The sequence below is a fragment of the Danio rerio genome, chromosome 19, assembly GCF_049306965.1.
Source record: "Danio rerio strain Tuebingen ecotype United States chromosome 19, GRCz12tu, whole genome shotgun sequence".
Taxonomy (NCBI): Eukaryota; Metazoa; Chordata; class Actinopteri; order Cypriniformes; family Danionidae; genus Danio; species Danio rerio.
The window spans coordinates 31,343,428-31,359,534 of NC_133194.1; the positions used below are offsets into that span (position 1 = coordinate 31,343,428).

General features: G+C 37.0%; 1 long non-coding RNA gene across 1 annotated transcript in view; it reads right to left on the reverse strand.

Annotated features, from left to right (window-relative positions):
• Positions 1-212: 212 nt before the first annotated feature.
• LOC137488526 (uncharacterized) overlaps positions 213-16,107 on the reverse strand; it is a 78,896-nt gene continuing 63,001 nt past the window's right edge. The window contains exons 4-5 of the long non-coding RNA XR_011007596.2: positions 4,520-4,611; positions 213-2,122 (exon numbers count right to left, since the gene is read on the reverse strand). This is a non-coding gene — a long non-coding RNA (uncharacterized lncRNA). The remainder of the gene's footprint in view (positions 2,123-4,519; positions 4,612-16,107) is intronic.

The following is a 16,107-nucleotide window of genomic DNA, read 5'->3' on the forward strand; positions in this document are numbered from 1 at the left end:
GAAATTGAGTTTTAATCATCATCATCTGAAAGCAGAAAAAATATGCTTTCCATTTAAATGCTGCTTGCTAGGACAGAGCAATTTGACAGAGATTCAGCTATTTGAAAAAAATTGGAATATGTAGGATAAAAGAATATCTAATATATTGGAAAAAGAAATTGCTTTTATAGTTGTTCAAATTAAGTGTTTAGCAATACACATTACAAATGAAATTGGTTTAGGTATGTTTACTTCAGGAAATCAAAAAAAAAAAAAAATCTTCATGGAACATGATCTTTACTTGATATTCTTGCTTGCTTGATTACTTATTTTCAAGATAAAATAATTATTTTGAACGATACAATATATTTGTTACTATATAAAATATACCTGTGAAACATAAGAATGGCTTTGTGTTCCAGGATTACATATAATAGTAATGGATATTTTGTTTCTGTGCAATAATCAAATTACTAGTTCAAATGACCAATCAAAGCAAAGTAGGCTCACGGAATCAAGAAAATCAAGGTATGTGATTTGTATTTGAAATTTAGCAGCTTTACAATAGCGTAATGCTACAGCTTAAATGAAAAGACTTGTTTTTATCAAGCATGATGACTATTTGAACTAGTTAGGATGTTTAAGTTAGGGTGTATACGTTATGAATATGTTTGGGGGAAAAAAACTCAAATCACTAGCATCTCTAGCAGGGGGGCCAGACACAAAAAGAAGAAAAAAAAATGTTGTTGGTCTTGGAACAACATTCATATAAAGCAAAAATAGTCATAACCTCTCTTTAACTTTAATTTGAATCCTTATATAACCCTAAAATTAGCTAAAAAATTTAATTAAAATATTGTTTAATTCTCATTTACATCTGTCAGTGCCACTTTAAATCTAACTTTGATAACAGGAAGGTTTTATTCCAGAAACAACACATACACAAGAATGTCTACGACTTTGAAAAACATAATAAACTAGTGCCAATGACAAACCAAAAGGTATTGGCAACCCAGGCTTATTCTGAAAATGTACTGCTATACAATACACATTCATGGAGAGCACCAAATATGTCACAGGAGCTACATTGTTTTCTTGCAGTTTTTGTTTCCGCAAATCCACCAGAGGCTGCTGTGTACACATTTTCAGATCTCAAATTTCTTTACGAATGCCATTCACACCTGCTGTTCTCGCGTAAATCCACCAGAGGCTGCTGTAGACTGACTGAATGACTGACCAACTGATGATCGACTGACCCACCCTCCTGCTTCCCTAACCCCAACCAATAGTGTTTTCAAAAACACAGACTGATTCGCCCACCCCCTTCTCTAAATCCAACTGACAGTTCTAAAAAGCAATCCAGAAAAAAGAAAAGCCCTTGCTTGATATTTACTACGTTTTCAAATTTTACCACCTTCTCACCCTGTCATTTACTTGTTTATTTTATATTTTGGCATTTGTTTTTGTTTTACCCGCTTTCTAGAATAATTCTTTAACGGACTCAAACTCTATCATTGTGGTCAACTCCAGAAATGTTAATGGGGCTACGATTTCAGAATGAGCCTGTGTTGAGTATTGGAGGGTCAAAGTGAATTTAGAAGGAAGCAAATAAACATGTGGAGTGAGGACAGACATTTATCAACTACAATCATCCATTCAGGAAATAGCAATGGATACCGGCCAACTACAGTGTATTATGACATATGGTGTGGATAAAACATGTGTACTGCATTAAAGGTGTAGCAAAACCTCATGTCTCTGAGAATCCCATCCTCAACAAAACCATCCCATGTGACTACTGAAGCGACTACTGAGTGATGTGGGTGTACACACTCAACAAAAGCACACCACATGGACAGAGCAGCCCACACACAATCGCTGCGTGTCACCCGAACCCAAGGGAACATAAAGTATAGCCATGGAAAATGGCAACATCATTGTGTCATCACTATAACAGGTGGACAGAACAGATTTGGACACAACACTCATTCACCACAAGTAGCGTCTCCAGACCAGCAGATTAGCATCAGACTCGTGTTGTCTCGTGACAACTGTCCTATGCGTGACTTGAACCTAAATGTTCTTGGCCTTCAGAAGAAAAACACTCATAATGAGTATTTTCCTCCAAGTGGTTCTTTGAGCTCTGAAACAAATGTAGAAAACATAGAAAATGAATTATTGTAGCTACAATAAGCCAAGCTTTCTTTGTAAAATCTCAGTGTTCTACATAAAAAAACAAGTCCTAAAAATGCCAAGCAACATTCCTTTCTTGTCAAATTTCACTTAAAAAGGACATGTTTTCTCAGGGTTTGGTCAAGCTATTTGAAAAATGTAGTGAGCTATAAGCTACTATACTAAAAATGTAGCTTAACCACACTAAAAGCTACTTGGCAAATGTATAGCTACATCTAAGCTATTTTTGCAATTTAAATTTTTAAATCGAAGCAACTGAAATACAAGTCAATCATATCTTAGTGGTCAATAAAACTGTCAATGAAACACATGAGATATAATTGTTTAGTTCAATTAATCACTGCAAATAACATTGTACTAAACAGAAACAAATGATAGTATATAACAGCAAAAACTAAAAATCCAATAAAACCAGGTGTTACACATTTAAATACTACAGTAATTTATAGTAAAGATAAATATTTTGAAATAAGCATTATGTTGTGTTGTATGTTTACAACTCTTTGTTAATGAATTAGACTACATAATGTAGTATCATTAGTATCTATCATGAACTATTAGTAATTACCATAATGTACCATAGCCATTACTACAGTAAACAATATATATCTTCTTATTTAAAGAGTTTTCTTTATTTTTATAATTTTTTTAATTGTAGATTCACACTGACGGCATCAAAACTATGAATTAACACATTGGGATTTATATACATAACAAAAAAGTGTGAAAAAAATGAAAATATTTCATACTCTAGGTTCTTCAAAGTATCCACTTTTTTGCTTTGATTACTGCTTTGCACATTGTTGGCATTCTTTTGATGAGCTTCAAGAGGTAGTCACCTGAAATGCTTTTCCAACAATCTTCAAGTAGTTCCCAGACATCCTTAGCACTTGTTGGCCCTTTTGCCTTCACTTTGCGTTCCAGCTCACCCCAAACCATCTCGATTGGGTTCAATTCTGGTGACTTCTTCTGATCACTCTCCTTCTTGGTCAAATAGCCCTTACACAGCCTGGAGGTGTGTTTGGGGTCATTGTCCTGTTGAAAAATAAATGATGGTCCAACTAAATGTACCGGACAGATGGAATAATATGCCGCTGCAAGATGCTGTGGTTGCCATGCTGGTTCAGTATGCCTTCAATTTTGAATAAATCCCCAACAGTGTCACCAGCAAAGCACCCCCACACCATCACACCTCCTCCTCCGTGCTTCATGGTGGGAACCAGGCATGTAGAGACTATTCGTTCACCTTTTCTGCGTCGCACAAAGACACGGTGGTTGGAACCAAAGATCTCAGATTTGGACTCAGATTTCCACTGCACTAATGTCCATTCCTTGTGTTCTGTAACCCAAACAAGTCCTGTCTGCTTGCTGCCTGTCCTTAGCAGTGGTTTCCAAGCAGATATTCTACCATGAAGGCCTGAATCACACAGTCTCCTCTTAACAGTTGTTCTAGAGATGTGTCTGCTGCTAGAACTCTGTGTGGCATTGACCTGGTCTCTTATCTGAGCTGCTGTTAACCTGTGATTTCTAAAGGCTGGTGACTCGGATGAACTTATCCTCTGCAGCAGAGGTGACTCTTGGTCTTCCTTTCCTAGACGGTCTACATGTGAGCCGGTTTCTTTGTAGCGCTTGATGGTTTTTGTGACAGCACTTGGGGACACTTTTAAAGTTTTTCCAATTTTTCGGTCTGATGACCTTCATTTCTGAAAGAAATGATGGCCACTTGTTTTTTTTTTTTTTTTTTTTTTTTACTTAGCTGCTTTTTTTTGCATAATACAAATTCTAACAGCCTGTTCAGTAGGACTATCAGCTGTGTATCCACCTGACTTCTGCACAACACAACTAATGGTCCCAACCTCATTTATAAGGCAAGAAATCCCACTTATTAAACCTGACAGGGCACACCTGTGAAGTGAAGACCGTTTCAGGTGACTACCTCCTGAAGCTCATCAAGAGAATGCCAAGAGTGTGAAAAGCAGTAATCAAAGCAAAAGGTGGCTACTTGGAAAAACCTAGAATATGACATATTTTCAGTTATTTCACACTTTTTTTGTTATGCATATAATTTCACATGTTAATTCGTAGTTTTGATGCCTTCAGTGTAAATCTACAATTGTTATAGTAATGAAAATAAAGAAAACTCTTTGAATTAGAAGGTGTGTCCAAACTTTTTGTCTGTACTGTATATATCAACACAGGCTCATTCTGAAAACAAAGTTCCGTGGATGTTTCTGGAGACTGCGAATTATGTAGCCAGAGGTGCGTATGGCTGCATTTCATTTTTTTAAACAAATGCTATGGGGCGGTATGACGCCATTCCTATCGCGCTTACCAGCTGACCGCTTACCTTTGTGTTGAGGGCTTTCCCAATTAGCTCGTCGTGTACGTCGGCAGACTTGAGACACAGAGAGGAGTTGACCACGACGATGGGGTTCGAGTCTGGGGAAGAGCGGTTCCAGAAATCAGGTAAGCCAAAAACAGAATCCAAAAAATAAAGTTAACAAAATAACAGGGTGAGAATGTGGTAAAATCAGAAAACATAGTGAAAATCAGACAAGAGGTTCTTTTTGTTTTTCTGGATGGCCTTTGTAAATTGTTGGTTGGATTTAGGGAAGGAGGAGGGTGGGCTGTCGATTGGTCAGCCGGCCAGTCAGTCATTCAGTCAGTCAGACAGACAGTCGGTTGACAGCGGCCTCTAGTGGGTTTTTGAGAGAGCAGCATGCATGATCAGCACTCGTGAGAGAAATTTTAGATATGATAAAACACACAAAGAGGCCTCTCATGGATTCGCAAAAACAAAACTGCAAAAATATGTACCTTCCGGGACGTGTTTCACTGTCTCCAGAAACAGCGCATGGGACTACGCCTGGGTTGGTATATATGTGTATATATATATATATATATATATATATATATATATATATATATGTATATATATATATATATATATATATATATATATATATATATATATAGACACACACACTCTTTCCCAGTGATGGGTTGTGGCTGGAAGGGGATCTGCTGCTCAAAACATATTCTGGATAAGTTGGTGGTTTATTCCGCTTTGGCGATCCCAGATTAAGAAAGGGACTAAGCCGAAAAGAAAATAAACTAATGAATATATACACTCTTCTCCCTTAGTCATCTTTCCATCAAGTAAATATCTGATGTTAGCCTAATTGGTGGGTGACGTCTCAGACCAGAGCAAGAGGTGGCAGTAAAGCACCAAAAAGTTTGTTGTCTACCACCATAGAACAAGAAGAAGAAATCACCAATCTCATCATCATATGGATTACTATAATCGGCAAGACACCAGCCTCACAGCTCTGTGAATGTCGTACCGTCACTTATTGATATACGATCAGTAAATGTAATTTGTATGGACGCTACTGCTTGACTGCCACGCTACTGAGAAATTTAGTTAAGCTAGTATTGTCACTAACTAGCAACACTACTACCCAACACTGTGTTTTCTTAATGTTTGATAAGACGTGGCACAAATAACAGGGTCATACCAAATGAACCATTGATGTAAACAAATGCAGGTTTAATGTACTATACACTACCATTGAGCAGATTCTCCGACAAATCATCTATATCATTATTTATAACCCACAAGCAAACAAAATCATTAGCTATGTAAAATGATGAGTAGCAAAGGTAAAGTAAAGGTCATCTACACTAGCAATCTTTATTAGTAGTGCTGAAATTATGTTATGTCAGCAGAAAAGTTGAGCCATTATTAAAGACTTCCCAGGCAAAATAACATACAGTTCCATTACCAAAGCAATAAAACATCTACAATTAAGGATATTGGCAACTGAAGAGATAATAGCAGATTTTCTGCAGCATTTATAATTATTTATCACCATGATCTTTAAAGTGTATTTAGGGAATGAGAATTCCCAGATTGGTGTTGTACCCCAGTGTCAGGGGACGTTGCATTTTGTTTGGAAATGAAAATCATGTTGATCTCAGAACACAGCATCAGGCCGACACCAATGTCCAATGCCCAACCAAAAAAATCAACCAAATATCAACGTCTAATGATGTTACAGCTTGACGTTGTGTGGACGTGACCACTATGATGTCTATCAGACATTGGATTTTGATTGCCATACCTAAAAAAATAAATATCTGTACTTGACATCAATATGACAGATATTGGTTCAACGGTAGATTTTGGTCAACAAAATCAAAATCAACAAAATATCACCTGATGTCACGACCTAAATCTAACCTAATATTAACGTCTTATGATGTTGTGTGCCTGCTGGGTCATAAAGTACCTTGATTACCAAATCATCCCCTTGTGTCAAGGCTACAGTGTAGTGCTATAGGCATTGCCATGTCAAGTGTCTCTACAGGAGTATGAAATGACTTGATATTAGACGTGGTACTTCATGCAAATTGCTGGCCTGTACTGAATCAAGCCACATTGCTCGGAAGCAAGCCTGAGGGGATTTTAAATGCAAGATAACCTATATCTATAGGTCACATGTGGTTCAGTGTCTTTCTCAAACATGCAACCCATTGTAGGTTATGAAATAGTTTAGGAGACACCTTTATGAAGTACAAAATAGTAAGATTCTCTTATTGAGGTATTATAAAAGAAAATAGTTTCATGGTTAAATACCTTAAGGTCATATGCTTAGGGGTTGATAACAATAAATACAGCTAAAATGAAATTAAGGGTTTGTGTTGTGAAAATAGCTTGTGTCTTTCTCGTAGACTAAGACAGCACAAAGCAAAGGAGAAGAAAAACACAGGCTCACAGTATTGTGTATATATGTAAACTGTGGAAGGCCTCCAGGCAGATGCACAGCAGGGACCGTGTCCACCGTAGTCACAGACTAATTGTGTGATTGGACAGGCAGGAGCATTGGGGGGAGCGTTGGGTAACATTGGCAGAACGCTAAGCCCAGGGCATAAATCTAAGGTTCTGCTCTGAGAGCTTGTGACAGCACTGGCCCACATATCAGCTTCAAGCCCATCAGTCTGAATAACAATCCACAGGGGCTCTTCAGAAGGAGGAGGGGGGTTCATCAGGCACCCCACAACAGGGGACTTCAGGTTTATATAAACTTTGTCTTGATACATTTCTAATAACAGTGGATAGCTGGGTAATAACAGTGGCAGGAGTCTCTGTGTATGTGTGTACAGCAAGAAATGAATTCTGAAGGCACGCTGTGGTCAGGTCCAATGTGATCTCACGCTGAGAGAGGCAGACAAACTATAAGCCTGTCTCTCTAATCCAACAACAGAAACAGGGTCTCAGACACCCTTCCAGCTGGGGCAGGTTAGAGGCCACGGGGTGTGTCCTACAATCTCAAAGCATTAATGTTCCACAATGCATTAAACCTGGAGAACAAACTAAGGATGATGAAATGAAGGTGGACAGCCGAAGGTCTCATAATTGCAACATTGGTCAAAATGTGTGACTGGCTAAAATTCGCTCACCGTTTTTATAGTATTGTAGGTTTTATTTGGCTGTTTCACATAAAATTATGTAGAAAGAGCAAGGTATAGAGTAAGATGGAAATTCAAAGGTGTTCAGACAGAATCCAATAGGACCACATTCCTGCAAAGTGTAACATCAATACAGCATATTGGGCACCCTCCTAGCACGACAGGATTAGACAGGATTGTCCCCAAATCCAAGAACCTACTCAACATTAAACTTTGAGAGGAACAAACAGAGGTTGGTGAGATTGAATGGATAAAAAGAGGTCTCCATCTTATGATTTACAGTACTGTATATTAATGGATGGAATATGGTGAAGATGCACCAAAATACACCCATATTTTTTGTTGGCCATTTTTCCCCTCACAGAGTTTAGCTTCAAACTGCTTTAACAAATCTGGTTGGAAGGTTTGGGGCAATGCTGAAGATGCTAAATAAGTCATTCAGCTGCTTTAAACATAGGTATAAACTCTACAGGAATGTTTTCCTACAGGACTGGACAACCTTGGAGAAGAAGCATGAGGAACAATTGAGTGATTGGAGGAAAATATTGACAGACGGATTAACTGACACATGACCACCTAAGACAGAGAAGAAAAGTCAGAGCATTCTCAATGGTTTAGACAGGACTGATGTCCATCTTGCTTGTCAGTCTTCTTTCCCTATTGTTCTCCTCTTACTGCAACCCAAACCATCAAGAAAGGCCTCAAGCGTAGCCCTGTTGTTTACCATAGGGAAATGACTAATCTTTTTATAAACCACCTTTTCACGCTCTCTAATCTATAAACTGCCCTTCAGAAAAGTGAATTGTCTCTTTTATTCTGAATTTAATTATGTGACTCTTCACCATGGTCATTTTAAAAGTCAGTAATAAGGAGATTATACTCACACCCTTAACACCAGACTAGATAATCTAATCCCTTTATCTGTCTACAATAGGTGCTTGCAGCAATTGATGTAAGACATAAGACAAGGAGCTATTGTGACACTCAGTGGGCAAAGTTTTTTTTTTTTGTATGTGTGTGCTAAAACAAATCTCACTGTTAGCCACCACCAACAGATGGGCTCAACTATGGGTTTAATTGCACCAAGTGTCCAGATCGGAAAGTGTTTGACTTGGCTGGATGCTGTAGTAGTGAACAGGGATCCAGGTTGGTTGTATAAGCTCCAAATGATTATTGCTCAGTAGTCCAAAACTGATCAGGCACTGATATTAATGTTCAGCTGCACTTGCAGTGACATTTAAACATCTGGCATACTTATGTCAAAGACATATGGCCTCATCAATCAATGAGTAGCTTGTTTTTTTTTTTGTTTTGTTTTTTTTGGTCCAAACTTGAATTAAAGTTCTTTAAATACTACAAAAATAAATCAATATTTCTTTTAATATGTAGTTTGGTGTAAAGTTTATACTTTTATTCCTTAGCGAACAAAATATTTCAACAAAAAATACTTCACTACTTTCAAACCTTTGTCCAGCAAATCAAAGTCAAGTGCTTCATGTGCAACCCACATGAAAACACATAAAACGGGGATTTTATATCAAAGAGAGGACCCCTGCAGACTCTTGTGACTGTGTGTCAAGGTCAATATGAGTCTTATTGACAGGGCACGGTTGTAAAATGTCATGTCTTGTGGTGTGACTCCTCAAAACATAACGACATTTGTTAATTAATAATTCATGGTGTTTGTGAAAAACACCTTGAACGTTAATGTGTGTATCATAGTTTCACCTCAAGGATACAAACTCCTACTCTAAGCTTGTCTGTTTATGCGTACTACCCAAGTGACAAGCTGTCGTGCATTATCTTTTTGGTAGATTTTTAGTTTTTATCCTTTTCATAATTGTGGACTCTCTTTCCTTCCATACCATACTTAAACCACAAAGACTGTTGAGGTATTCAAAAATTGTCAAGAAAGATTTAAAGGGCATAAAAGCATTCTGTATGTCTATAGCAAGCAGATTGTGGAGAGTCAGTATGTCTGTCAGGTCTCCGCTGCCTCCAGACCTTGTGTCCTCACACTCCCTGAGGATGACTCATCTTTTGGCTCCAACCATCAGACAGGACTGGCTGGGTAGAGGCAGTCTGTGCCCCAGACATGTGCCACTTCGTCTGGCCCTCTCTTCCACATCACCAGGCAGGGATTAGCTCTGCTGAATGAGGCCACCCCTACTCCGCATGAAATGGGGAAAGAGGGGGTTGAATCTTTTCCCTTTGCTAAAACAAGACTTTTTTTTTCTGGCAAGACAACCTCTGCAGAGGGCAAGAAGACTTTCTGGTATAATTTGGCGACATAGGTATCTCCCATAGGTAAAGATGCTAGTGGAGAGAGTAGAAGTCCTGGACCTGTCAACGTGAGGCAATGAGGAGGCAGAGGGCACCTCTACAGCCAGAAAATGATATTTTCAAATGTAAAGAAAGAAGAGGGTACAGTCAGGTCATATTGGGCCCAGTGGGATCGACAAAGTGCTTACTCTTAGAGCAAACCTGAACTCAACCAACTAATGTGGTGCACCCTTATCAACACTGGAGATAGGAAAAAAAATCCCTAGTGGAGTTCAGTGCTGTCTATTTATTATTCCCAGAATGACCGAGGGCTGTACCCCAGCTGTCAAGCGTATGTAGTCTCTTAAAATGGACTGGTTTGTGTGCTTACAGTGTGAATAAGATCTCAGCTGGTGTATACAAAATATGCTGTGCTCTCAATTTTACAAATTTTAAAAGAGAGCTGTTTTTAGTAAAAACAAAAACAAAAATCACATTATCTCAATGGGAACTTGTTATGGGAAATAACTCTGAATTGATCAAAGTAAGACCTAATGTTCTTCACCACAATTCAACAATGTTGTATGAAGATTTAGGTTCTTGTTTCCTGCCAAGCTGTCTATTTTATTGTGCTAGCTTTGCACAGCTAATCACAGACTAGGTGTGCCAACTGATAAATCAGTTTCAAGATTGCAAGACAGCAAATCCTCACACACAAAGTGACCATGAATATTCTGGGTTCAATACAAGTCAAGCTGAAACAAAAGCTTTTGTAGCATACAGCTGATTCTAGAAATGTGAAATAATAAAAAATAAAATAAAAATAAGCAGCATGGTGACTCAGTGGTTAGCACTGTTGCCTCAAAACAAGAAGGTCACTGATTCAAGTCCCAGCTGGGCCAGTTGGCATTTCTGTGTGTAGTTTGCATGTTCTCCCAGTGTTAGAGTGGGTTTCCTCCGGGTGCTCCTTGAAGTCCAAAGACATAAGGTATGGGTGGATTGATTAAACTAAATTGCCAGTAGAGTATAAGTGTGTGTGAATAAGTGTGTTTGGGTGCTTTGCAATACTGGGTTGTGGCTGGAAGGGCATCCACCGAATAAAACATATGCTGGAATAGTTGGTGGTTCATTCCAATGTGGTGACCTCTGAGATTAAGCTAATGGAAAATGAACAAAATAATGAAATAAAATAATAATAATAAATTAGACATGTCCTCACTGTCAATATTTCAAACTGCAGTCATTTAATATTATTATTTCTTTCTTTTATCACCTCATTGTTAACCCCAACTCACTGTAACCCAAATTACTGAAAATGAGGGTTAAGTAGAAATTAACTTTTGTGCTCACTTGAGATTCTTTTATACTGATCCCTGGAATATTGTTTTGAATATGTCAGCAAATAAAATGCTGGGAGTTCTAACACAGGCTCAATCCCAAAAGGCACATTCAATTTGTACTTGGGGTCTTCTGGACTAACAACGGCCACCAGCTATGTGCCAGTTTTGTCCACAAGACAGTTAATTGTCTTAGTCTTCATTTTAACTTTTAATTGGTGCTCAAGAGCGCCTCCTATACAATCAATATACATCCTAAATGGGCATTTCTGCAAGCGGAAACCCCTTATAGACTTTTGCCCAACAGTCAAACGGGTTTAGGATGCTATTTGGGATTAGCATTTACGAGACCTTGGTTTGCTGGTTAAGGTGTGTTTATTTGGTAGTAGCTAGTAGCTAAAGCCTTGTTTGGACTACATCATTTTAATTGTTTAATTACAACAGTCACTGTGTCCGAGTATGCAATTTTGTCTTTATGAAATCTTGATGAGTTGAGGAAACCAACTATGCCAGACTACATGTTACTTTGCAATCACCCATTGCATAAAATATATTACGTCCAGTACACAGCCAGTTACCTGCAAAGATACATTATAAATAACTTTCCATACTGTATTGCGAATGAGAATTTAATCAGTGCTTTATTTATTTACATGCAACCTCGAGTACTTTCAGGGCTGTTGAATCCTCGGTTATCCCTCGCCAACATTTACCTTTTTATTCTGTCATAGTAGTCTCTCAAATTAAACATAATATATGTTGGCGTACTGTTATTATAAACAGTTGTGGGTAAAGTTACTTTTGAAAGTAATGCATTACAAAATTGAGTTACTCCCCCAAAAAAGTAACTCATTGTGTTACTTAGTTACTTTTTATGGAAAGTAATGTGTTATATTACTTTTGAGTTACTTTTGCTTTACTCTTCCTTTCCTGGCTGAGGTTTAATCTCTTTATCTCTTGCAGAACTTAGAGGTGCTTTTTCACCTTTTTTGTAGAGAAGCTCTGCATTTAACAACCACCTATATAACCTACAGCTTCATTTTCCTTAAAAACATGTAGGATATAATTATATTTTGAGAACTTTCTGAGCCCAGATCTATACATGCTGTATATACAGATTAATGAAAGCATGTATTGTGTTTGCTATATTTGTATGTTTTGTGTTATTAGCTAAGTAAATCCACTATCCCTTAAGATCAAGATTGCAATAAAGCCTAAGAGTACTAACATGAAATAATTTATTAAGGCAAAAAAACATTTTTTTTTTTATTTTTAAAATGTGTAATAACAAAATGAACAGTGAGACAATTAAAAAAAAAAAAAAAAAGCCAAAATCAAAATGAATCTTTGAGCTTTATACATTGATTAAATGGTAATTTGTTTACCAAAAGAGAACAAATCTTACTATATTACAAAACGTGGTCACTTCTACAGTAGACAGTGGCTGCATCTCCTCAACAATAAAAGAACTAACCATTTTTTAGTTTAGTCAAATTAATTGTTTTACCTTGAGAATGTGAACTGATGTCAATTGTTTGTTCTTTAGCTTGAGGTGGGATGCGGGTGTAGTGCTTTGCATCCATTTTTTATTTATTTTTATTTTTGCAATGTCATGTTTCTTGCAGTTGTTAAGAGTTTTACTTGCACATAATATACACTTAACAACTTCTCTTTAATGAGTTCAAAATAACAAGAATCCATTGTTTCATTGTTTCTGTTTCTGACTGTCTGTAGTGATGACGGGCGATTCACAAATTAATCGTGTGTTTTTAACCGGATCTTATAAGTGAACTGGTCGAATAAGTATATTAAATTGAACGGAATTGTCATGAAATGGTTTGCATCTTCAGTACTAACATACCAAATACCCCCTCTGACTCAAAATAAACCCATATCATGAGTTATCCAGTTACTAGAACAGTACACTGAATCATCTACTGTGAAAAAAGAGACCTGATGATGATGATGATGATGAGTGTAAGCTGACTGTCTGTTCGCTCACAGCACTCTCTCTCATTAAGTTTGTGATTCAAAGTAGGTCATTTTTATTCCACAATATATTTTGTAAAAACCAATTACACAAGGTTAAAACTCACATAACATTTTTTAAGTAACTCAAATAAGATAATAAAAAAAAAAAAAATAAATACAACAAGCATCGCAGATGTGACATGGGTTGCTGTGCATTATGACACACTACATGAGAAGAAACCATTGAGTCTTGCGTCTAAGACACCCGTTTGTCATTTACCAATCTCGACAACATCCTACATCAAGCGACTCATGTCAAAAACAGGGGGGGGGGGGGGTGTAATCAGAAAAGAGCTCAAAATATGCAGTACAATGGCCATCCATGAGCAATATTGAACATCCCTGCATTATAACCAGTCAACTGGATTCCAAACAAGTTAAAATTTAGTTGAAGCATAAATATTGTGATACAAACGCTTTATCATGGTCTACCTACAATTTTTACACACTTATAAATGGGTATGACGTAAATGCACACAAGTGCAACCATGTCTGTGAGCTAGCATAAATCGCTGCACCATTAATGACACAAATTAGCAAACCAAGATCACTCATGTACTTAGTCACAGTGAGACAACACGGCTGCTGCTTCTCGGGTCAGAGGACTGTTAGTAAGAGGCTGTCTCAGCATCTGAGGCAGAAGCACTTATCTACTCCTACTTATATAAACCATAAAGACAGGTCAGCCGAGGCACTATGTATGAACTAAAGAGCCCAATGTATACAAGGATTAGACAGATATATGCCCTCTAATCTGTGAGTGGGTAATGAGATATAGCAGGAAGGAGGGGTCAGAGTTAAGGTTGAAGCTGGTGTGGGGTGGAGGGCGCTTGGCTGTGCGCCACCCCGTCTCTTCACATGCGGCGCTAAGAGGACGAAGTGTGCTGCTAATCCATCAGCAATTCTTGGGGAGAGGAGAGAGGGAGAAATGGAGGAGGTGTTGTAGATAAAGAGACCAAGCGGAGGAGAGGAAAGCGGGGGCTTCAAAAGAAATCAGCTATTGATCTAGCAGATGACACAAATGTGTACTGTCTGTGTGGGGTTTATAAATCTGTGACTACAGTACACTTTGTGTGCATACAGTATATGTTAACTATATTTTCAAAAAGTGTAGTGTAGTGCAGTGTAGTTATTTTTGTCAGTAACATCAGCACATGTAAATAGAATGTTTTTAAATGGGTCTCTCGAATTTCTATTTTTTAATAAATAGCTCGTAATAATAAAATGCTTGTAAACTCAAATTTGTGCTTGAAGAGAAGTTGTTGTGTAAGCCTGATCAGGTGTTCAGATGCACAGATGCCTTTTTAGGAGACTTTTCTATTGACCTGTACAGATATTTGAATATATATGCCTGCAATAGATAATAAAAAAGAAATTTTGTTACCACAATGTCAAAATGAGCATTTAGATATAGTAATTCTAAAAAATTACCATATTTTACAAATCTGTAGTTTTTAGCCTTTGATGCATACTGTACAATCACACTGGTGTGATCAGAATATTCAGTGCGTCATATAACCAGCTGCTAAATCCAAATCTGGATTTGCGCTTATACAGAGAAAGATATGAATGCACTTGTAAAATAATAACTTATTAGTGTTTATCAGTGTAAAACAAAATAGATAAATTAATTAATTAATTAATTAATTTATTTATTTATTTTATCACAATTACACCGGACAACCAAATGCATTTGTTTAAGTGTTTTTGCAAACTTGCTAATTCTCAACACCTGTCCACAGGAGGCTTTAAAAATTGGCAAAATGGAAATATAATAAATACATATACACAACATTACAATTCTTTACATAAAATTACTGAAGGGAAAAGCAAAGGCGACATGATCCAACAAACTAACAGTAGACTATTTATGCAAACACTGCTGTTTTGTTTTTACCACTTTTTAAGAACACTACTCAAAGTATTTAGTTTATTTAATTTATTTTAGATTTCAGCCATTTAAAAACACATAAGTATTAAAAATGATTAAAAAATTAACGTAATTAAATCACACTTTTTTGTAATTAATCATGATTAATTAACAAATTCCATTAAAACATCCTAAATAAAAATAAGTTGAATAAAAGTGAACTGCTGAACTGCAGTTAAATTCTAAATATTAAAAATGAAACAGCTGAAATTACATGAAATTCTGAAGGAAACGCAGGATAGCCTGGTGATGTGACATTACTTTTTTTTTATACTGAAACTTTCCTTCTAAAAGCGCGTCCTTGGTCTTGTCCAAATTTCTTTGCACGTTAAACACATGCAGGGGAAGAGCAACTGGACTGGCGCTCTAGGCAAAGGGCAATCACGCCGCCCTCAACCCAAAAGTGAAAACGAAAGTGAAAGTAGGACCTTGAGGGAGAGGGGTGGGTGTAGCAGATGAAAGTAAAAATGCCTAGGTCGCCTCTATGCACGCGCTGGCTCTGAATACACGTCAGTCACAACAGAAAATAAAAAAAACTGCAACTGCATTAGTTGCGATATATATATATTTTTTTACATGTTAAATATTTCAACTTAATCACATGCGTTAACGCACTAATTTTGACAGTCTTAAAAAAATTATATTTATGGCTTGTAAAATGCATGCTAATGTCAATTGAAATAGCAATAATAATTATTCTTAAACGTAGTTACATACTTTATTCAAATGAGATACAGTTCGTTATGTTTCTAGAACATTTACTCTATCCTTCTCTCATGATCATTCATCACTCATTATAGATCAAAACATCACTAATCATAGATCAAATAACAAGACCATTATAATCTGTTTAAATGTTTTACACATATTTAAGAGTTAGCATGTCAGATATTTCACAATATC